The following is a 23,771-nucleotide window of genomic DNA, read 5'->3' on the forward strand; positions in this document are numbered from 1 at the left end:
CTAAGTGCATCAAATTATTGGGTAACCCCCTTGCATAAATAGCAAGGGGTGTCTAATGAATATTATGATAAATGATCCTATGCATCCATGATAGAGTAGGAAGGTGCTTAGTTGCTATCTAACTCATAACCCAAACAAGCCATTGATGGCCAAAATTGGATGTGCTAGCATGAAGACCCCAAAGAGTCCCACGCTGATGTTAAAATGTAATTGTAAGAGCTCCCTTGGATCACAATTGAAAAATATATATTCAACAAAAGCTTAATTGGCTAAGGAATCTGCAAAGTGATTCCATTGTCGAGGAGCTAGTTGACAAGTCATTGTCTTAAAAATATGGAACATATCCAAGGTTGCACGATGGTACATCCATAGGATGCGATCTCACACACTATAGGTCCCATTCAACTGGTTGATCACTAGCTGCGAGTTACCTTTCACTAATAACCGGTGGTGGGTACCACACATTGAGGCCTTTTATTTTTCCAAATTATTAATAAAATAGTGTCCTAAATATACTCGCATTTTCATAACAACCCTATGTTGATGATCTTTAATGACCACACCAATGCTCTCATCTTTAGCGGGCCCTCTAGAAGTTGCATCAAAATACAAAGTATAGATCTAGTCTTCATTGATAGGCCATGCCATATTGATAAGCTTACTTGTACTTATGATTATCAAAGTCGAGTCAAGAGAGAGGATGTATGATCCGTACAATCCCTTCTTCCTTGCTAAACTTGATAGGAATGCTCGTCGTCACAAGAAATTCCTCCATGTGGACACTTAACACATTCATATAGAAACATAAAACATTCTAAATAGGAAGTAGTGGAGTAAACACATGTGACAATTTAGAAGCACAATAATGAGAGTGTACATTGTAGAGGAATGTAAAAACCTTTCCCTCTAGTATTTTCTTCAAATCATCCTCAAACTCAACTCTTACTTCATATGGTTCCCTATTCATAAAGACCGAAAATTTCTGAACAAGCTAAACAAATTATCATCTATACCATGAACAAGGGTCCCCATTGAGTGATTTGGAGGTCCTAGGAGCATGAAAATACATGCCTTCGGATTGATGTGGACATTGCCATCACACCCATATATAAGGTGCTTCACATGATCGACATGGAGGGGTTCACCATCAAAATAATTTCAAGATTCTCACATGATAGGACTCTTCACAATGGTTACTATAGCCTCTACAAGGACCTTTGCCATAGTATCAAACACCTCTCTCCTTTGTCCTTGGTTGTCTACTCTCTCGTCCAAGTGCCTCTTTATGAGGGACTCTCATCTTGAGGTATACAAGTTTTTCATGTGGGTTCCACTATGTAGAGTGAAAAACGTTTTGAAGAATATAGATAGCTCATTATGCCATGGGGGAAGCCATGTATAATTGTGGCCAAGATGGTGTGGACCGAATTTTGAGTGACTTTGTTCACTACAAGGGAATGGGGCAATAGCGACGCCGATTAGCGACGGCGGATATCGGCATCGCTATAGGCATCGCTATTGGCGTCACAATTGGCGTCGCTATATGCATCGCTATTTGCATCGCATTTTGCCGCAGGTAAAAAAAGCGCGGCCGAAACCAAAGCGCCATTTTCATTTTCTTTTGTTCGCCTTTTGAGAGCGAGAGCGAGGGAGAGAGCAAGGGAGAGAGCCAAGGCTTTGTGAGAGAAGAGGAGGAAGAGACTTGTTGCCGCCGCCGCCGCTGCCACCACCACCGTCATTGTTCGCAAAGGAGAGGAGGAGCCCTCGTTGCAAAGAGAAGCCGCCCAAGCTCGCCATATCTCATTGGTGAGTCTCCCTCTTTCTTTCTTTTACTTGTTGAAGGTTTAAATCGTTCTCTTTTGTTTGTTTAGGAGAGGAAATGAAAGAGAAGGAGAGGGAGAGGGAGAGAGAGGGAGAGAAAGAGAGGGAGAGGGAGAGGGAGAGGGAGAGGGAGAGGGAGAGAAAGAGAGGGAGAGTGCATTCTCTCTCTCTCTCTCCCTTTTGCTTGTTTAATGTTTAAATTACTTTCTTTTTTGCTTGTTTAGGAGAGGAAACCAGAGAGTAAGAGAGAAAGAGAGGGAGAGGGAGAGGGAGAGGGAAAGAAAGAGAAAGAGAAAGAAAGAGAAAGAGAAATAGAGGGAGAGGGAGAGGGAGAGGGAGGGGGAGGAAATAGGAGAGGGAGAGAAACAGAAAGAGAGGGAGAAGGAGGGAGAGTGCATTCTCTCTCTCCCTCTCTCTCCCTTTTGCTTGTTTAATGTTTGAATCACTTTATTTTTTGCTTGTTTAGGAGAGGAAATGAGAGAGAAAGAGAGTGAGAGGGAGAGGAAGGGGAAGGAAATGAGAGAGGGATAGAAAGAGAAAGAGAGGGAGAGTGCATTGTATCTCTCCCTCTCCCTTTTGCTTGGAGGATGTTTAAATCACTTTATTTTTTGCTTGTTTAGGAAATGAGAGAGAAAGAGAGATAGAGAGGGAGAGGGAGAAAAAGAGAAAGAGAGGGAGAGGGAGAGGGAGAGGGAGAGGGAGGGGGAGGGGAAGGAAATGAGAGAGGGAGAGAAAGAGGGAGGGGGAGGGAGAGGGAGCGAGGGAGAGGGAGAGGGAGAAAGAGGGAGGGAGAGGGAGAGGGAGAGGGAGGGGGAGGGAGGAAATGAGAGAGGGAGAGAAAGAGAACGAGAGGGAGAGGGAGAGGGTGAGAGAAAGAGAGGAAGAGAGGGAGAGGGAGAGAAAGAGAGGGAGAGGGAAGGGAAGGAAATTTAAGATAATATACGTATTGATAATGGTATGCAATGTGCTTTGCATACGGCCACATACTTCATCAAAATGAACCCAAAATTATTGTTATAGAAGAAGAAACCCTTAAATTGAGTATAGGATAATTTCTCTCAGGTCTTATGACTATGACTAGAATTGATTGAAATAAATTTTATTACTATAGTTATAAAATTTCATAGATGGCGCGCATTAATTTTAAAATGGATTACTTATACTCAAAGCCGAGATATAACAAAAAATTATCTACCGGGACAAACAAATCGTTGAGCATGATACAAGGCCGAGATATAACATCGGAAAATCTCTCGACTACTATATACAATGCAAGGTTTATGGTCAACTTGCAACTTAAGTGTGCAAGAAAAATACGGTTATAAAATTTCATAGATGGCGCGCATTAATTTTAAAATGGATTACTTATACTCAAAGCCGAGATATAACAAAAAATTATCTACCGGGACAAACAAATCGTTGAGCATGATATAAGGCCGAGATATAACATCGGAAAATCTCTCGACTACTATATACAATGCAAGGTTTATGGTCAACTTGCAACTTGACGTACATCTCCATAAAGCTATCCATTTAAGCCTCATTTGCTATAATGTAGATAAGATGGCAAACGAAGAAGGTCCTATTGTTCAAGACCGCGAGTCGTATCCTAATCAGAGTGTCCCATGTCCTTGCTCTCAATGCAAGTTGGCAATTAGACGAAAACACCGATTGTCTATAGAACACGTACGACGATTTGGCGAGTTTCAATCTGAGATCATTGATCAGGCGATTGCAGATTTTCAGCAAACGGTAATTTGAAGCTAGCATTTTTCATGCATTGTACTCTCAAGCTAATTGAAAACCATACACAATAAGATTGGGTCTTGTTGGTAAATTTTGTATCCAGGGGGGTGATGTCTCGACCCAAGGGGGAGTGCACCCTTTGCGGCCAATTAGAAGAGTTCGTGGACGTGCGATGGATGGATTGCAGGAGCCAATCGACCACTCGCAAGGCCCATCTATACCATCAATGCCAGAGGAGACAGACAACCTTCCCGACTTGCCTACAATCTTGGAGCCTGAGATGGAGGCAATGATCGATGCATTGATTCCCATGGATGTTGAGACATCTGACCCACTTAGAGAGGAAGCATCCATACCATTATATGATGGGTGCCGAGTATCTCGGTTGAAGACATTGCTTGCACTCTTAAGTGTGCAAGCAAAATACGGTTCGAGCGATACGAGTGTGACTGAGTTATTCAGGTACCTTGCACACAGACTTCATTGTTTTTTTTTATAATAGTATTATTGCAAACATGGATGGATTTTTCAAGGTGTTTTATGATTTTTTCAGGTTATTGAAATATCATATATTGCCACCTGCAAACACCATGCCTGAGTCTCGTGATGATACACGACATGTTTTACGGAAGCTTGGCATGGACTACAATTATATCCATGCATGTATCAACGACTGCATATTGTTTTGAGATGAATACGAGACTATGGAGACATGTCCAAAGTGTGGTGCTCACAGGTATCGACAGGACTTGCAAGGGTAGACCATCCCTCAAAAAGTCCTCAGACACTTTTCGCTCATCCCCCGCATAAACCACATGTTTCGCACGTCTGCCATGGCAAGCTTGACAACGTGGCATGTGCAGAATAGGTCCACGGATGGAGTGCAACGAATATCAGCAGATTCGTGCGCATGGAGCCACATTGACTTTACCTTCCCAGGCTTTGCACGAGAGCCAAGGAATCTTCGGCTCGGTCTCGCCATGGATGGTGTGAACCCATTCGGTCTGCACTCGACTTCTTACAGTGTGTGGCCTATAGTGCTTGTCAACTACAACATTCCTCCATGGCTTTCTACGAAGAAAGGACATCTCATCCTTAGCTTGCTCGTCCCGAGCCGCTACAAAGTAAAAAATATGGACGTGTATCTTCGTCCATTAGTCGATGAGCTTAAGATTTTGTGGGAGGAGGGGGTCACGGTGCAAGATATGAGCAGGCGCGATGGTCGGCGGTCAGCCAACATTCGAGCCATTCTCATGTGGACGATGCATGACTTTTCGGGATTGGGAGAGTGCTCACGTGAGCAGACCTTTGTTCTCACCGGTAATATCTATATTTTATTTCATTCAATCAAGTATTCACTAGGTCGTGGATCGCCTTGCAAGTCTCGTTACCTCAGGTTATCATGCATGTCCATTGTGTGGGCCACAGTTAGACTCCCGAAGGTCACGAACCATGAAGAAGATGGTATATCAAGGACACGCCGCTTTCTTGCCGGAGGATCATGAACTCAGGGAAGGTTTTCTTGGACGACCTCCAGCACGTATGAACGCTGCAACCTGGTACGAGCTGAAAATGGTAAACCCAGAATCACATCCAAATGGAATGCGACGGCTCTCAGTTTTCTACGAGTTGCCATATTGGACCCACTTACATGTCAACCACTTGTTGGATCCCATGCATATTTTCAAAAATGTGGGCAGCTTGCTATGGGACCACATCACAGGAAAGAGAGACACTATAGGGTCATGAATGGATTTAAAGGAGGTAGGTAAGATGGAGGCGCTTTGGCCGCAGTCGAGTGCTGAAGGGGGAGTGCAGCTTCCTCGCACTCCCTAGGTTTTGTCTACCAAAGAAGAGCGCATTGTGAAGCAAGTAATCAAGTCTATCCGCACTCCGACGGGTATGATGCGTTCTCTCAGGTCCGCATTTTCTAAAGATGACCAAATGTCCGGGCTAAAATCCCATGATTGGCATAAGATATGTCAGGTTTGTGAACAGAATGGATTTTAATTAGCGTGGACATTTTGAAATTTGAAAAGTAACCATTATTCTTAATGCTTTCTCATTTGTGGCAGTTTGTCCTACCGATCGCGATTGCGGGATGCCTAACTCCAGAAATTCGCGGGGCCATTTACAAGCTGTCGACTTTGGTGCAATGGATCTCACAGAAAGAGATTAATACGTCCTCTATTGAATCCGCAAGGCGGAGAGCAGTTGAGACGGTCTGCCTCTTTGAGAAAAACCTGCCCACTAGCATGCTCACGATACAAGTTCACCTTCTTGTGCATCTTGTGGATGAAGTGGAGATTGCTGGACCTGTCCATACGCGATGGATGTTCTTCCTGGAGCGCTTCATGAAAACCCTGAAAGGCTTTGTGTGACAACGAGCTCGTCCGGAAGGTAGCATGGCGAAAGGTTGGTTGGTGTCAGAGGCGTTAGTGCATATCTCACAATGGCTACCAACGGTGGAACCAGATAATGAAATGCTATGGACGCTGAAGGACGATGACAGGCTGACTGGAGATGTGGTGGTTGGAAATGGGGTAGAAAAAAGAATGGATGCCTCAATGGAAGAGAAGGTGAATCTCTTTTGTATGTTGCACCATGCCTCCATGGAGACGTGGCTCGCCAAGTATCAGATTGCAAGGCAAGATCGAGAGGAAGCGCGAGCTGAATTCCTACGCAGTACACGTCACCGACCGATTGGATATCCCGAAGGCATGGAGGAGATGCCGCGGTTTATGTCAACACGATGGTTGCATGGAGCCTTGACCGTAGCATCCAACGAAGGGACAGAGGTCTCAATGGAGGAGTGGGAGTTCTCGAGGGGATGTAGTCCAAAGGTAATGAGGGGTTTAGAATGTGTCGTATCTAAATTTACTTGCTACATCTAATTTGAGTGTTTCAATGTGCAGTACAAAATATATAGTGCAGCGTGGTCGCGCGGACGGCATTTTCGGGTGGAGCGTATTGACCAAATGCGCTCCACAATGGACTGTGGTGTCATGGCAAGGTTTGAGCAAGAGATCCGGCGACGAGCAACGGATCCGAACACGGTTGTGGATGAGATGGAGTATTTTGGGAATTTGCAAAGTATTATTACGGTGGATTACCGTAGCTTCTCCATGATAATATTCGATGTGCAATGGTTCAAAGTGGTACTTGGAGGAGCTAGTGCAACAGTTCGATGAGGTCCATCTGGATTTCTCAAAATAGATTCCAAAAAAAAATGGATGGATTTGCGCGATACCTTTGTGTTGCCGGCCCATTATGAACATGTGCAACTAGTCATTTGCTTGCTAATTGTAATACGGCATGGTTTATGTCACAATGGTTTGAAGACGGTTTGTAAGTGTTTGTGAACAGGTAATCTTCTATCCAAATCCCCGACAACCTCGATGGTGGTATGTTATACCTTCAACTCCTCGAGGTGCGAGAGTATACGATCAAAGCAATGTTCCAGGCATAGATGAAGAAAATATGCAAATAGAGGGATCGTCATTACAAGGGGTGGAGGCCACCGCAAGCTTGGAGGACGCATCGGCTAACAATGATGGAAATACAGAAGTCGTAGAATTTTTTGAGAACGAGGCAGACTCGTTCTTTTGTGGTGACATGTCTATCGACCTTCCAGTGTATGTAGAGTTGTGTCAGGAGATTAACATGGGACCATAGAATACTTCATTCTTGGAGAATTGTATTACTCAATTCATTGTTTGGATCTTCCATAAAGGTAGATAAGATATGCATTTTAAGATGGATTTTTCAAAAATGATTTATATTAATTTGCTTTGTATTTAAATTGATTATTCTAACATTATTTTTTATCTGTGCAGGTATCGACATTTTCAGGATGAGTCGAGGGATGAGCGATGAGGAGTTTCAGGAGATGATGGCACGTATGTCTCCAGATCAGCTCGCGAGATTCAGAGAGATTGCAGATAAAGAGCTGTCTCGTTCTTCGTCAGGGCACTCTGCTAGATCAGCTTCAGCGCAATCAGATGCTTCAGCTTCGAGCAGACGATCTCGACGCTCGCGACTTGGGCCAGAGGGAGGGACTACGACTGCAGGAGGATCAGGGGGGTGCTGCTGTGGAGACATGGACGCGGTGTCTCCGTCTCGTCGTTCAGCTGGAGCTCGGTCACCTCCAGGATTTGTCACACCTGTGGGGACGTCCACTCCAGTTACTCCGGCTTTTGCGCAGCCGTCGGCAGATGTCACGCCTTCTGGTGGCACTCATTTTGGTGGCACCCCCTCTGGTGGCACTCCTTTTGGTGGCACCCCCTCTGGTGGCACTCTTTTTGGTAGCACCCCCTCTCGTGGCACCCCTTTGAGTGGCACTCCGGGAGAGGGTACCCCCGTCGGTACACCGGATGTTCAGGGGTCTCCTGGATATGCCCAGGAGTGTGGACGGAGATGGGAGAGGGCCCATACAAAGGCACACTCCTAGGGATTATGGATACCTAGTGGATGGCAGGTTAGGAGCCATCATCATGAATGATGAGGGGAGGAGGGTGATGGCTCGTATGAGGGAGTTGTGCCAACAAGTTTTTCGGCACAATGTCCTGGATCATTGGAGGAACATACCGGAGGGGAGCAAGGAGTACATAGTAGCATCCTTGCACGAGGAGTTCCCGGTGCCAACCATAGTGGATAGATTCTCTACGGGCTGGATGATAGATTGCATGCGTGCATACATGTCACATAGACGATCTGACGCACGCAAGGCAATCAAGAGTGGGGCTCCAAAGCCCGAGTGGTTAGATGCAGATGACTGGCGCCGACTGAGGGAGGAGGATACAAATTCGCCAGGACGTTGTAGTCAGCAGCGGGAGGCGGCGAGGGCACAAATCAAGGCCGGATCGGTACATCATCTTGGGAGTGGTGACCACAGGACATATTTGGAGGACTTTGTAAGTTTCTCTTTTGTTTTGCTTATTTGTTTTTTTGAGATATTCTTTGTATTGACAATCATGTTTCTAACAGTTAGCATTTTGTTTTCTTTGCAGCACTCCATTACAAATCGCGATCTGCAAGGCCTTGAGACTCGATATGCAGAGAGGCACGGTCTTAGATCATTGATCGACTGATTGTATAGACGCGGCGGCCCAATAAGTCACACATCTTTCTTGTCCGTAGTTACCATGAGATATTTAAATGCATTATTGTATGGTGGATTGATATGTTGTTTCTTTTTCTGTAGAATCTGTTTGATGCTCCTTTACAGCGGGAAGAGCTTTCGGGGGACGACGATTTGTAGCTCGCCCTTGGATCCTTAGAGCTCACATACCTTTAGTTTTTAGTCCCGATCTATGTAGACATTTTCTATGTATTAGTGATATTGTTTTATGATTGTACCAATCGCATTTTATGCGATATCATGTATTTATTTCATCTATCAGTTTTATGATTTCAGTATACATTCTTTTTGTTTGCAAACGCTTTGTATGCAGTAGTGCAGAAACTATTTTGTATGGCTCTCATACAGCACACAGTGCTATATGTGCTGCCCTGCCACAATTTTTTTTTTCTCTGTTACCGTCGCTATTTGCGTCGCAAATTTACTGCACGCATCGCTATTGTCGTCGCTATCAGCGTCGCAAATTCTCTGTAACCGTTGCTATATGCGTCGCTATATGCATCACTATATAGTGACGATTCTATGGCGTCGTCAATAATGACGCTTTTTGCGACGACGGGGCAAATTTTGTTGTTTGTATTTTTGTTGCTTTAAACGTCGCTATAAGGTCTATATCTTGTAGTGGTTGTGGAGATGATGGAGTTTGGATACTGTCTATCATGGAATCATTTCTCTATTTATCTCTTGATGGTTGTCACATCATTTTCCATTAGATATATTGCAAATGATGAGGCATTGCATACCATTTTCCTATTATTCCCTAGCATGTAAAGAAGTCAAGGTTTGTGCATTATAGAACCTTGACCTTAATATTCAAGTGTGGATATATATATATAAAAATGAGAAAGAGGTTTGTATCTTGTCCTTCTATTTTTAATTTTGCATGTCCTATATTGAGTGATATTCCCTTAAGAACTAAAATCACTTTTTGTTGTTAAGGTGATGACAATCGCAATTTTCTCACCGGAAAGGATATTGTCTGTCAAGAATCGCGTGGTGGGGGGACTTGCTCAAGATGCTACGCCAAACACACACAAAATGCACAAGGAGAAGCTCACTCAAGAGACAAGAAGAGAGATGGAGGCCAAAACGTTTTCTTGCTGATTTCTTCTTCTTCTTCATCCCTCTTTACAATGTACACAAAGTATAGATAAGATACAACATAAAAGGAAAGTGGCCTACTAAGTCAAATAATGCATAACCGACTACACTAGTCGATTGGCGCTATAACTATGCCAGCTGTAAATAGCTATAACAACCTGAATATAATAAGTAATGAGTCAGTGGCCATGTGAGATTCATAATGACCATCGACGTGCTAAGTGTAGGCGTGTGGACCCATCTAACCAGGCGGCCCATCATCAATGTCCACATGTGTTGAGCTTGTCATCTCAACACTCCCCCTCAAGCTCAACTGCATCTCTGCAACTCCAAGTAAGCTTTGAAACTTTTGAAGCTTCTCTGTACCCAATGCCTTCGTGAAAATGTCAGCTATCTGATCCTGTGTGCTGACATACACCAAGTTAATCTCACCTGCTAGTACCTTCTCTCTCATAAAGTGGTAGTGTACCTCAATATGTTTTGTCCTAGCATGGAACACAGTGTTCCTAGCCAACTGTATACTGCTCATGTTGTCACAATAAATGACAACTGGACCTTCTACCTGCACATCCAAATCAGCCAATAATTTTTGCAGCCATACTACCGCACATGCTGCAACAGCAGCACCTCTATACTCAGCCTCTGTACTCGACAAAGCAACTGTAGATTGCTTTTTGCTGCTCCAAGCAACTACTGCACTACCAAGAGAGAACATGTATCCGCTCGTAGATCTTCTATCAGACATACTACTAGCCCAATTTGCATCTGAGTATCCAAACACTTGTACATCTGTACCTGCCTCATAGAAAAGTCCATAATGTAATGTGGACTTCACATATCTCAATATGCATCTGACTACATCGAAGTGTGGGTTTCTAGGTACTTGCATAAACTGACTCACAAGACCAACATCGTAGCTCAAGTCTGGCCTTGTAATGGTCATGTAGATCAAACTTCCCACTATCCTCCTAAACATAGTAGGGTCTTCTATCTCATCCCCAACATCAGCACTCAAATTTACATTCTACTCCAACGGAACTGAAAGTGGTTTGCATGTTGTCATACCATACTTGGACAACATATCCAAGTCATACTATCTTTGGGACAGCCATATACCATCATCACATCTGATCACCTCAATGCTAAGGAAATATCTTAGTTCACCTAAATCCTTCATCTCAAACTTCTTCTTCAAAGAATCCTTGACTTCAGCAATCCCACTATCACTATCACCTGTAATAATCAAGTCATCCACATAGATGACTATGATGACCAAACCTGCATCTTCCTTTCTCACATAAAGTGAGTGATCAGCATCAGAAACATAAAAGCCAATATTGACAAGATACTCTCTGATCTTGTAAGACCATGCTCTAGGTGCTTGCTTGAGCCCATAGAGCGCCTTCTTCAACCTGCACACATACGTGGGATGCTCTAAATCTTCATAACCTGCTGGCTGATCCATATACACTTCTTCCTGCAAATCACCATGCAAGAAGGCATTCTTCACATCCATTTGCTACAATCTCCAACCTTTGGCTGCTGCCAAAGCAATCACACATCTGACAGTTGCCATCCTAGCAACTGGACTGAAGGTTTCATCATAATCTATGCCATATGTCTGGGCATAGCCTTTTGCAACCAACGTTGTCGAAGGATTTGTGAAAGCAATGTCGCAACCATGGAGGATCTTGAAAAATTTCAGGATAGAAGAGTCAACATGTAAATAATCCTATTGTCCAATTTTCCACACAGCATCAAGTTCCAGACGGGTTTGTTTTTTTTTTTTTTTGTGAATATATGCTCAAGCATATGATTAGAGAAAGCATCTTTCATGGAAAAAGTCAGTTAATTCTTCTGATTTCATGATAGCATTACAATATGAATAGATTATGGCATCTAGACTTGGCACTTATAAGCTTCATAAAGCTGATGAATGCTAGACATCTCAAATTCCAACATACATGTGAATGCAGGAAATAGTTGGACTTCCACAAAGGATCATTTTTGCATTCCAATAACTCTTCAGAAGACTCATGTAGTTTTGAGATTTTCGAACTCAATCTTTATGTCTAGAAGAACATTTGTATTCAGTTCTTCAAATGTAATACACATGACACGTCCTTAACCTTCTCTATAGTCTCCTGTAGTAGAAATATCACAATGGCCGATCTGTTCTGCAGGTACACGATTGCTGGATACACTGTTGTCTAGATCAGAAAATCCTCCATATGCACTACCAGTTCCCTTGATCACAGAAGCTGCATAAGAGTTCTCAATTCAGAGACTGAAAGAGCGTTTATCTGTTTACGGTTCCAATCATACTACTTTAGACCAGTTGCAGGTGCGAATTCCATGAACACAGATCTGCATCATATTGTCTCCTTCACTTCGATCTGTGAATCCTGATCAATCTGATACTTTGTGATAGGGATTGTAGAGAAGAAAGTGAAGTCCCTTCGTTGGAAATCAGGGAATTATGTGTCTCAAAGGTTTTTTTGTTAAACTGCTTGTTGCCATTCACAGAAAATCACCACTCTTCCTCTTCCTTCACATACTTCTGTTTCAAAACTTCCTCGATGAGTGACCTCTTTGTACAGTCTGTGAAGGTCTACATCATTTTCACCAATCTTTGGAACTTCAAATTTCAAGCTGAGAGCTTCTTGCAACCTACTAAGTGTTTCCCAGAACAACCTTTTATCAGCCAAGACTGAATCATGTGTCGCTAATGGAGCCGGATAGTATTGTTCCAATTGCACATGCTGCCTTGTTTCTCCTCCTGAGGCATGACTCGACAAAGGATTGGTGACTTTTTGCTCACAACCTAGACTACATGTTGGTTCCTGGGACTCCTTTGTGATTAGAGTGGCCTCTTCGAATGCAGCATTGATGTCGTTACTATCTGCATGTCGTCTTCATCAGTCGTCCCCTCTTCATCCTCGTCCTTCTTCACCTTCTACCTCTCTGTCATAGTAGCATCCTTGTCTTTCTGGAGCTAACTTGAGCCTGTCAGCCACTCCAAGAATATTCAAAGATTGCGCATATCCTCGTCACAGGATACCTTGTGGATTCGATTGCAGGTGGGGGCGGAAAAATCTCTGCATCCTTCTTTATCATTTTAGGCCGTGGTGGGCCATCATAGCTGATGGAAGTCCGATTATTGACCTCAGATTTGGCCTCATTGCGACCAACAGGCCCAATACGATCCCACACAGAATGCCCTGCTGCTTGACTCTGAGAAATTCCACCCATCAATGTCAAACATCCATGCTTGTCAGAACTACTAGCATCAGGAGTCCGTAGAGGGTGAAGATTAGGAGCATTTCCCTCCCACAAATGATCATCATGTCCCTTCCTCAGAGATGTCAGTCTCCTTAGTCCTGCACTTGCATCAGATTGCTCCTTGGTCTACAACGGCTTGTCTGGATCATACAAGTCAGGCTTACCACTTGCATCAGTATCATACAATTCAGCACTTTCTCACCAAGTCCTTGTTCAACATAGCCTGCTAATAGAGCAGTCCAGGAGACTGCATTTTGAACTGGCAACCTATCAAATGTGTGTTGCGCTTCTGAAAGTGAGAAGCTTTTCGCATACACATCCACAAGTGTGATTCCTACATGAATATCATTTTCTAAACCTCTCATGACAATTTCAGAATGCATACCTTGTCTTGTTCCTATGGTTGCACAAGCTTTCAAGCAAATAACATATGTAATAGAATTGGCATGCACCCCTTGATGTTGCATCTCCTCATAGCATCGCATAGACATATCACCTTCACGATTATGAACATAGGCATCTAGCATTATTGTCCACGATATAACATCATGGACAGTCAATTTCTCAAATGCTTCTCGTCCTTTCTTGATAAAGCCACATTTTCCTTACATGTCCACGAGCATGTCACCAACAACAGGGTCTCTTTCTAATCCTGATCTTCTGATTTCAACATGTATTTCTCTTCCTATATCTATGGCTCCTACTGCAACACAAGCTTTTAAGCAAAGAACAAAAGTAGTAGAATCTGCATGTATGCCCTCCAGCTGCATCTTTCTAAAGCAATTCAGAGCAGCTTCAACATTACCATTCTCTGCATATCCTGCAATCAATGAATTCCAGGAGGTTGTGTCTTGAATTGGCAGTCTGTTGAACACTTGTTGTGCTTCCATAAAGGAGTGACATTTCCCATACATATCCACCAGCATGCTCCCTACAGAACGCTCTCTTTCTAGGCCCCTTAGGATGATCTCAACATGTATCTCTTGGCCCATTGGGAATGCTCCTATACTGCCATAGGCTTTCAAACGAACCCTTGGTCACAATCAAAGTGGTGCATGAAATTGCATCTCAAGTTACCAGTCTACCAAAAATCCTTGTTCTTCTCTGTCTTCAGCATAGAATGAAAGAGCAAACATAACAACTAAGTATGTACAAAGTATCAAATCACACGCACAACTTTTGGGTGGTTTTCACACCTCAAATGCGCAGCAATACGACATCCACCCCCTCTAATCCTACGCATCCTCCGGATGGGCCAACTAGCCATGATCATTATCATCAAGATCCACAAATAGATCAATCTCTTTGTTATGCATTTCCGGTAGATCAACAAGATTATCTGTCATATCATCTGTCTCTTCCATTGGAGTTTCTTCTTGTTGCTCTTCTCTTGAAAATTCTTCCAATGCATAGTCCTCATCATCCCTTTTCTTGAAAATCTTGATTCTTTTTCTAGCAATAGGCACTCTAAGCACTGTCCCATCCAATTCTGTCAGCTCATATGTTGCATTATCAAAGACATGTCTGACTATGTACGGCCCAAACCATCTTTTCACCATCTTCCGAAGTACAGTATGCTGATTTTCAAGGGTGCTATCAAAGACCAATACCCAATCTCCCTCTTCTATTGCTCTAGGCCGCAAGCGATGCCTACTGTCAAACCTGTCCTTATTCCTTAGTCTAGCAACCTTCAACCTGTCAATAGCTAGCTGAATATCCTCAGGTCTCCTCTCCAACTGTCGAATCCGAAGAACTAAGAGCTCCTCTCTCGTCAAATCCTCCTGCCAAGGTAAAACTGACCAAGTCAAAGCACAAGTCTCAGTCGGCATAACCGGTTTCTGACCATATATCAACTCTGCAGGCATATATCCTGTGGTAACACTATGAGTCATACGATCAGCCCATAAAGCAAATGGTAGAAGTCTCGGCCATTCTCCAATCCGTCCTCTGCATGCTTTGGCTAATGCTTTCACTATCGGCGGATGTCCTCTTTCACTCTTTCCATTTCCCTCTGGATTATATGCTATAGTTAGAGCCAACTTGATTCCTAGCTGAGAGAAAAACTCCCTAGCTTCATCTGCATCCAATTCACCACGATCCGCAGTGATCTTACCCACACAACCATACCTGCAGAAAATTTCCTCCAATAAGAACTTACACACTGCACTAGTGGTCTTCGTTCTCAAAGATCTGCCCTCAACATGATTGGTAAGATCCTCTCTTGCCAAAACAATGTACCTCATCTGCCATAGACCCATAGGCATGGTAACCAAATCAACTACCCACTTATAAAGAATGCATAACGGATAGGTCGGATGAAGCTCATCTCGATGACGCACTACTGAATACATGTGGCAGTCTCTGCAAGTCTCAACAAAGTGAGAAACCTCTCTATACATGCCTTTCCACCAATATTTCTCCTTGATTTTCTCATAAGTAGCCCACACTCCTCTATGACCAGCCCAAGGACTCTCATGGAACTCCCTCATCACCTGTAACTGTGTCTCTCTATCGCAGACAACCCGCAAAGGTAATCTGCCTCTTTTCTTCTGATGCTTCCAAAGAAATCCGTCCTTGAGAAAATAACCTTCATCTGTCCATTCATCTCTTTTGCTTAGTGTACTAAGGTACTTGCCAATCTGCAACCAATCTCCAACATAGAGTTCTTCTGTGAAAGCCACAATATCATAGACATGACAAACATGATCAACCATAGTAGCTGAAATTTCTGCATCATCCTCTTTTGCAAGTAGAGTCTCCTCATCATCATATCTGGCTCTAGACAACATATCTGCCACTGGATTATCCTTCCCTGCTATGTGTTTAAATTCTGGATTTAATGACTTGATGTATGCAATCCATCTCAGCATGGCTATATCAGGAGTAGAGCAACTCGTGATCATACCAATCAATGGCAAGCAATCTGTCTCTACCACAACTGAAGCTCCAATAAAGTACTCCTTGTCACATTTGAGAGTCGTGACAATCCCCAATAACTCCCTCTTGATTTGCGGATATCTCCTCTGTCTCTCGTTTAGGACTTTCGCCCCAAACCGAATAGCATACCTATTTCCTTCTGCATCATCTTGACCCCAGCCCAACCTATGCCAATTGGACTAGTGTCAACTGTCAATACAATAGGCCTTTCACAATTATAATCTGCTTTCCTGAGAGTAGGAGCATTCTGCAATAACTTCTTCAATTTCCGCATGCTCTAGTGTGACTCTCATCCCAATAAAATTTCTGCCCCTTTCGAAGCAGCTGATACAAACAATTTGCTATGTGTGCAAAATGAGGTATCCAAATCATATAAAACACACAAGCTCCAATGAATCTCCATACCTCTGAAGTGTTAGAACAATACTCCGCAATCTTGCCTATAGCATTCACCTTATCAGGTGAGGGTTTCCTGCCATAATATCCACACATATGCCCAACAATGACAACCTCATTCACTCCAAAAACAGATTTTTGGCCCTGAAAGTGTCAAGTTCACTTCTTCTAACCTGGCCAAAATCTTCTCACATGCTGAAATATGATTAGCCACAAAGTATCTGCATCCCTGCTCATTTAGACTCTCATTCTTCTCTTCTTCTGCACACCCCTTAATGGGCACATCATCCAAGAAAGGCATAGTAAGCTGAGGTATGTAATCACGAAGGACCTTATGCATGGCATTCATCATATGCGCAACAGAATTAGTGGCACCTTGAGGCAAGGTACACATCCTGATAAGCCCAATAGGAGTTCTCATGGTGGTTATGTCCCTACTTTCCAAAGCCAGCTGAAACTGATCATATCCTGAATACAAATCACCTAAAGAATAGATGGCACGTCCAGCAAATGCCTCTGCAAACTCATCCACAACTGGACCTATACCAACATTCCTGATAGTAACTCTGTTCACTGGCTGCATGTCCTGAATAAATCGGAGAGTACCATTCTTCTTTGGAACTGTAAACCACCTGTTTGAGTATGGTGCAGATGAAGGCTCAAGGATTCCCATCCTGATTTTCTCATTCAATAAATCAATCAGCTTTGGCAAGTGTGCTTTAGGCACTGGAATAGGTCGGAGATTCCATGGGATATGAGGAATAGTAAAAATGACCATAGGAGCAACAATATCAGGATTCACACATCCAATCTCATGCGAGAAAAAAGCAAATCCCCTTCCATGACGCTCAAGCATCTCCTGAAAGCATTGCTTCTCTATGGGTAGCAAGAAATCACCATTTCCGATTTTCAATTCAGCAAGAGTCTCTACTGAAAATTTATGACCAATATGCTCCGGATTCCTCAAAATTTACTGTTTAGCAGCCCTCTCTATTTGCTGATCACTGTCAGGTGGAAGCGGTACAGCAACCGGCTTCACCTTCTTATCCACAGTTTTGTATTTTGTGTCAACCCTGGCTTCATTATGCTCTTCTGCATTACATAAACCTTGCTATAAATCAGCAATTCTGCACTTCAATGGCTGAATATCCTCAGCCCTCTGCTCTATGGACTGCATAGGAACAGCCCCAAACTCAGAATGCTGAAATATTTCAGCAGTAAACTCTGTTGGCTGAAAGTTTTCAGCCCTCTGTATCTCTGAAAGCTGATCATAACCAGCTGGAAGCTCTATTTGCTGAATTTCTTCAGCACTCAACACTCTTTGCTGAGTTACCTCAGCCTCTGACTCAATCTGTGACATAAAATCTACAATTTCACGAAACATGTCCAGGGACTGCACTAATACATTACTGTGACAATTCAGCATATCAGTTTTCAGCATATCTCCCATCTCTGTCATCGTATCTGCACAAATCACACTGTCATACATCCCATCTATGTGCTCATCATCCTCCAAAATTCTTGCATTTTTCAAAATTTTCTCCTTCCTACATATATAATGCCTGGCAGCTCTAGGCAACCTAGAAGTCTTCTGATAACTCATCGAACTGTTTGCTGAAATTCCAACAAAACCGGAGGAGAAAACACCGCTGCCAGGAGGCGAGAACTCCAATCTCCTCTGCTCTGTACCACCGTCGTCTCGCGAAATAGCGGTACCTAATGAAAACCCAAATCGTCACAGTGGGCAAAGGTGCATCTCTTAGAGTATCTCTGTTTCTAACATGGTTCACACATACAGTCATAAACTGAACTGCTCTCATACCATCTTTACTGCGAATCCGTGCATAAGCAGATCCATCATCCATGACCTTTGTTTCCATGCGCATCTCTCTGATGAATGGCTGACCAAGAATTATAGGATAAGAGCATGAATCCTGCACAAAGAAATGAAAATCCTCCTCTACATCACCAATAGAAACCCTGACACTAGGACAAGCAGCATACAAATCACCTGCAGTGTTATTGGCGGCTCTCATACGCCACCCATGCTCTACATCCATAGGCCATCTGTTACTCTCATAAACTCCACGAACTATGAGATTAATCTCTGAACCATGATCCACCAATGCAACATAAGGCACCTGTTTCTCTCCAATCTTCACCATCGTCTCTGTAGTTGCCCTAGCCCAATGGCTCCGCGAAAAGTGACTACGCGGTATCATGACAGGCTCATCAATTTTAGCATAATGCATAGGCTGAACCCTCTTCTCTACCTGCGGAAAAACAGAAGCATTATCAACCATAACCTCATCCGCATCCTCATCCAACTCCCCAATCAAAACTCCCTATGTATCAGTGGTAGTCAATGCATGTCTTTTCCTCTTCAAAACCTCCTGAAACTGATCTTGAAACTCTCTTTTCAAGATGCCCAAAATCTCAGAAATAGTGAAAGTCACCTCACTGCCAAGTATCTTCTCATTAAAGATTCTCTTCATGTCCGTAGATGTCTCAATATTGGACATCAATCTGAACCCTGGCTGCTTTCTCTCTCTAGGCTCTTGCCTCTTTTCTCTCTTTTGAGCATCTTCCATCTGTCGATCTGGCCCTAGTCTTGAAGACGGTCCTGCAGTAGGTGGAGTAATAAACTCACCCCCTCTAGTCTTCTTAGCTGCACTTGGATTTTCTTCATCCCTCTTATGCTTCTCCTCAACAAGTACATCTGCACCATGAGACTTAGCCAAATAAGCATAAATAGAGTACCTGTCAACAGGCGAGTCCCAACCTGTCTCTGATCTGATGCTAGAGCCTGCACTAGTCAAAACAGTTTGCTGAATTTTCCCCTTGTTTGTAGTCTCCATAGCATAAGTCCATAGCGTTGACTAAGTCTCTGATCCCTTCTCAATATGGACTCCATATGTAGAAGCATCACCTCTAGCTGTCACATAAGAAGTACGCGCAGCCATGTCATCAACTAACTTCTTCATTCCACCTTTACCAAAGTTGGTAGCAAGTGGAGCTCCTGTCTCAGTCAACCAAATCTTACCATCTTGCCCCCAATATACCAAATTCTTCCTCCTTGCATCTTGAAAAGATTCACAATCCTTGCAATGCTGATGATCCGTACTATTGCACCAAATACATCTCCGATCTCTCCTAGGTGCACTAGGAGCACTCCTAGGTGCAGTAGGAGCACTAGAAGAAGTAGTAGGCGCAGTCGAAGCAAACTGCTCCTTCAACTTTCCCACCAACTCCGCTTTGACTGACTCCAGTGTCAAATCTGTTATGCCTTTGATTATGTCATCAAGAGAGGTAGGCACCGATGGAGCGGATGGTTTTGGAGCAGAAGGTGTAGGCATCGGTCGTGGAACAGGAGGAATAGGTGGACTGGAAACAGTAGGCACTGGCATAGGTCAAGAAACTGACTGAGGAGGAGAAGAAATAACAGGGATAGAAGCAGGAGTATGGATGATGGTGTAGGTGTCATGGAACCATTCTGTAGGTGAGTCTTCCATATCCTCCTCTTGGTAAAAGTCGAGACTGCATCCTGAGCATCCTGCCAATCAGTTTTAAGACCCATAGGCTTCGTGCGATCCTCAAGAAGCTCACCCAATTCTTCTTGAAGAGCAGGATCTGCAGCTTGCAAGAAAAGCTCAACTTTTTCAACATCCAATGCTCTTTGTTCAATGGCATCAAGCTAACTATACCTTTCTTCAAATTCTCGAATCAACTCTGAAGTAGCTAGACCTTTGTTTGGCATGTAGACCCACTCTCAGAATGACCGCCGAGTAGCCATACCAAAGTCCTCAAGGAAATATTCTTCTTTCAGGGCCTTCTTAAAATCTTGCCAATGTGTATTTTGAATAAAAAGATCAGTCACTTTTGCCCTCAAAGCAGGTGTGACAAGACGAAGGAAATACTTACTCATAAGTCCAGCAGGAACTCCAAAAAACCCCATCTTGATCTCATATGTCTTCAAATATGCTGAAACATTACGGCCATCAAATAGCTTCTTCTCATTCTCAACTGCTTCAATCGCCTTAGTCGCGCTGTTTGCATTCTCCTGCTCTGAATAGAGTTGCCTTTGCTGAGACAACTGCTGTTGATGCAATTGTTGTTGCTGCTGCATATACAATTGTGTCTGCTGATTTTGGAGCTGCATATACATAGACATATTCTGCAAAATCTGCTTTAGATCCTCTGTTGAAGTACTTGACACAGCAGTCATTGATGGAGCTGAAGTAGACGCAGCTGGAGTTGTAGAAGAGGTTGAAATAGAGGCTGAAGTATCTCCCATCCTGAAATTTCTGCGATGCTTTCACGTCGGGTTCACCAAAGTTCTCGAAGGGTTTGTGAAAGCAATGTCGCAACCACGGAGGATCTTGACAAATTTCAGGATAGAAGAGTCAACATGTAAATAATCCTATTGTCCAATTTTCCACACAGCATCAAGTTCCAGACGGGTTTGTTTTTTTTTTTTTGTGAATATATGCTCAAGCATATGATTAGAGAAAGCATATTTCATGGAAAAAGTCAGTTAATTCTTCGGATTTCATGACAGCATTACAATATGAATAGATTATGGCATCTAGACTTGGCACTTATAAGCTTCATAAAGCTGATGAATGCTAGACATCTCAAATTCCAACATATATGTGAATGCAGGAAATAGTTGGACTTCCACAAAGGATCATTTTTGCATTCCAATAACTCTTCAGAAGACTCATGTAGTTTTGAGATTTTCAAACTCAATCTTTATGTCCAGAAGAACATTTGTATTCAGTTCTTCAAATGTAATACACATGACACGTCCTTAACCTTCTCTATAGTCTCTTGTAGTAGAAATATCACTATGGCCGATCTGTTCTGTAGGTACACGATTGCTGGATACATTGTTGTCTAGATCAGAAAATCCTCCATTTGCACTACCAGTTCCCTTGATCACAGAAGCTGCATAAGAGTTCTCAATTCAGAGACTGAAAGAGCGTTTATCTGTTTACGGTTCCAATCATACTACTTTAGACCAGTTGCAGGTGCGAATTCCATGAACACAGATCTGCATCATATTGTCTCCTTCACTTCGATCTGTGAATCCTGATCAGTCTGATACTTTGTGATAGGGATTGTAAAGAAGAAAGTGAAGTCCCTTCGTTGGAAATCAGGGAATTATGTGTCTCAAAGGTTTTTTTGTTAAACTGCTTGTTGCCATTCACAGAAAATCACCACTCTTCCTCTTCCTTCACATACTTCTGTTTCAGAACTTCCTCGATGAGTGACCTCTTTGTACAGTCTGTGAAGGTCTACATCATTTTCACCAATCTTTGGAACTTCAAATTTCAAGCTGAGAGCTTCCTGCAACCTACTGAGTGTTTCCCACAACAACCTTTTATCAGCCAAGACTGAATCATGTGTCGCTAATGGAGCCGGATAGTATTGTTCCAATTGCACATGCTGCCTTGTTTCTCCTCCTGAGGCATGACTCGACAAAGGATTGGTGACTTTTTGCTCACAACCTAGACTACATGTTGGTTCCTGGGACTCCTTTGTGATTAGAGTGGCCTCTTCGAATGCAGCATTGATGTCGTCACTATCTGCGTGTCGTCTTCATCAGTCGTCCCCTCTTCATCCTCGTCCTTCTTCACCTTCGACCTCTCTGTCACAGTAGCATCCTTGTCTTTCTGGAGCTAACTTGAGCCTGTCGGCCACTCTAGGAATATTCAAAGATTGCGCATATCCTCGTCAGAGGATACCTTGTGGATTCGATTGCAGGTAGGGGCGGAAAAATCTCTGTCCTCCCAGTAGAAGTTCGTCGTCCCTCTCTGCCAAAGACAGCCATCCCCCTTTTCCCCCAGAAAAGCCTCTTTTTCCTTCCTTTTTGTTCCACACCAAATTAGCGTCCCTGTTTGCCCATGACAGGCGTATAAATCGATTTCCCATAACCGCATCAGGTGACAAAAAAAACCGATTCTGCATCCTCCTTTATCATTTTAGGCCGTGGTGGGCCATCATAGCTGATGGAGGCCGATTATTGACCTCAGATTTGGCCTCATTGCGACCAACAGGCCCAATACGATCCCACACAGAATGCCCTGCTGCTTGACTCTGAGAACTTCCTCCCATCAATGTCAAACATCCATACTTGTTAGAACTACTAGCATCAGGAGTCCGTATAGGGTGAACATCAAGAGCATTTCCCTCCCAGAAATGATCATCATGTCCCTTCCTCAGAGATGTCAGTCTCCTTAGTCTTGCACTTGCATCAGATTGCTCCTTGGTCTACAACGGCTTGTCTGGATCATACAAGTCAGGCTTACCACCTGCATCAGTATCATACAATTCAGCACTTTCTCACCAAGTCCTTGTTCAACATAGCCTGCTAATAGAGCAGTCCAGGAGACTGCATTTCAAACTAGCAACCTATCAAATGTGTGTTGCGCTTCTGAAAGTGAGAAGCTTTTTGCATACACATCCACAAGTGTGCTTCCTACATGAATATCATTTTCTAAACCTCTCATGACAATTTCAGAATGCATACCTTGTCCTGTTCCTATGGTTGCACAAGCTTTCAAGCAAATAACATATGTAATAGAATTGGCATGTACCCCTTGATGTTGCATCTCCTCATAGCATCGCATAGCCATATCACCTTCACGATTATGAACATAGGCATCTAGCATTATTTTCCATGATATAACATCATGGACACTCAATTTCTCAAATGCTTCTCATCCTTTCTTGATAAAGCCACATTTTCCTTACATGTCCACGAGCATGTCACCAACAATAGGGTCTCTTTCTAATCCTGATCTTCTGATTTCAGCATGTATTTCTCTTCCTATATCTATGGCTCCTACTGCAACACAAGCTTTTAAGCAAAGAACAAAAGTAGTAGAATCTGCATGTATGCCCTCCAGCTGCATTTTTCTAAAGCAATTCAGAGCAGCTTCAGCATTACCATTCTCTGCATATCCTGCAATCAATGAATTCCAGGAGGTTGTGTTTTGAATTGGCAGTCTGTTGAACACTTGTTGTGCTTCCATAAAGGAGTGACATTTCCCATACATATCCACCAGCATGCTCCCTACAGAACGCTCTCTTTCTAGGCCCCTTAGGATGATCTCAGCATGTATCTCTTGGCCCATTGGGAATGCTCCTATACTGCCCCACAGGCTTTCAAACGAACCCTTGGTCACAATCAAAGTGGTCCATGAAACTGCATCTCGAGTTACCAGTCTACCAAAACTCCTTGTTCTTCTCCGTCTTCAGCATAGAATGAAAGAGCAAACATAACAACTAAGTATGTACAAAGTATCAAATCACACGCACAACTTTTGGGTGTTTTTCACACCTC

The 23,771-nt window shown here is 43.2% G+C and overlaps 1 pseudogene; it reads right to left on the reverse strand.

The window, feature by feature from the left end:
- Positions 1-23,175: 23,175 nt before the first annotated feature.
- On the reverse strand, positions 23,176-23,562 carry LOC148012754 (pentatricopeptide repeat-containing protein At1g03540 pseudogene; annotated as a pseudogene).
- Positions 23,563-23,771: the final 209 nt, after the last annotated feature.

The sequence above is a fragment of the Lygodium microphyllum genome, chromosome 27 (genome assembly GCF_053477565.2).
Source record: "Lygodium microphyllum isolate KBCC chromosome 27, Lygodium_microphyllum_v1.1.10, whole genome shotgun sequence".
Classification (NCBI taxonomy): Eukaryota; Viridiplantae; Streptophyta; class Polypodiopsida; order Schizaeales; family Lygodiaceae; genus Lygodium; species Lygodium microphyllum.